At 45.9% G+C, this 1,328-nt stretch overlaps 1 pseudogene; it reads left to right on the top strand.

The window, feature by feature from the left end:
• Window positions 1-402: 402 nt before the first annotated feature.
• LOC103594620 overlaps window positions 403-1,328 on the top strand; it is a 2,680-nt pseudogene continuing 1,754 nt past the window's right edge.

Here is a 1,328-nt window from a genome sequence, read left to right as displayed (position 1 = left end):
ATCCGTTGCCGGACACGGAAAAAGACAAAAGACAAAAAAAAAAAAAAAAAAAGAAAAAAAAGAAATGAACTCAGACTCTCACCTTATACCACACACAAAAATTAGTTCAAAATGGATTATAGACCCAGATATAAGAGCTAACATTATTAATACTTCTAAAATAAAACAGGAGAGAAATCTTCATGGCTTTGGGTTGGACAACGAGTTTTTAGACATGACACTAAAAGCATAAGCTGTAAAAGAAAATGTTAATAAACTGGACTTCATCAAAATAAAAAAAACGTTTGTATTCATAAGACACCATTAAGAAAAGGAACAGAGGACAGGCTGGGGAACAGAGGACAGGCTGGCTGCTGCAGTACGATCTTCGTTTCCCTGAGTGCTGACCCAGGATAAAGGAAGATGGTGCTGCATCTGGATTCGTTTCATGTGGATAAAGGAGGGGACCCAGCCCTCATCCAAGAGACACAGAGAAGCGCTTCAAGGACCCAGGACTAGTAGACTAGCTAGTGAAGGCAGACAGCGAGTGGCGACGATGCAGATTTCGGGCAGACAACTTGAACAAGCTGAAGAACCTGTGCAGCAAGACAATCAGAGAGAAATGAAGAAAAAAGAGCCAGTGGGAGATGATGAGTCCGTTCCAGAGAATGCACTAAATTTTGATGACCTCACTGCAGACACTTTAGCTCAACTGAAAGTCTCATGAATCAAAAAAGTCCAACTCCTCATCGATGAAGCCTTCCTGAAGTGTGATGCTGAGCGGATAAAGCTGAAAGCAGAGCGGTTCAAGAGTCTCCAAGAGATCGGGCAACTTTTGCACCTCTCTGTGCCCATCAGTAATGATGAGGATGCAGACAACAAAGTAGAGAGGATTTGGGGTGATTGTAGGGTCAGGAAGAAGTACTCTCACGTGGACCTGGTGGTGATGGTAGATGGCTTTGAAGGCAAAATGGGGCCGTGGTGGCTGGGAGTTGAGGGTACTTTCTGAAGGGGGTCCTAGTGTTCCTGGAACAGGCACTCATCCAGCATACCCTTCATACCTTGGGAAGTCAGGGCTACACTCCCCATCTATATCCCCTTTTTCATAAGAAAGGAGGTCATGCAGGAGGTGGCACAGCTCAGCCAGTTTGATGAAGAACTTCATATGGTGGTTGGCAAAGGCAGTGAGCAGTCTGATGACAACTCTTATGATGAGAAATACCTGATAGCCACCTCAGAGCAGCCCATCGCTGCCTACACCGGGACGAGTGGCTGTGGCTGGAGGATCTGCCCATCAAGTATGCCAGCCTGTCAACCTGCTTTCACCAGGAGGTGGGCTCTCATGGCCG

Source organism: Galeopterus variegatus, unplaced genomic scaffold (genome assembly GCF_000696425.1).
Source record: "Galeopterus variegatus unplaced genomic scaffold, G_variegatus-3.0.2 Scaffold1591, whole genome shotgun sequence".
Taxonomy (NCBI): domain Eukaryota; kingdom Metazoa; phylum Chordata; class Mammalia; order Dermoptera; family Cynocephalidae; genus Galeopterus; species Galeopterus variegatus.
Note: the sequence above shows the minus strand (reverse complement) of the source record. Positions and strands in the feature narration are given on the sequence as shown.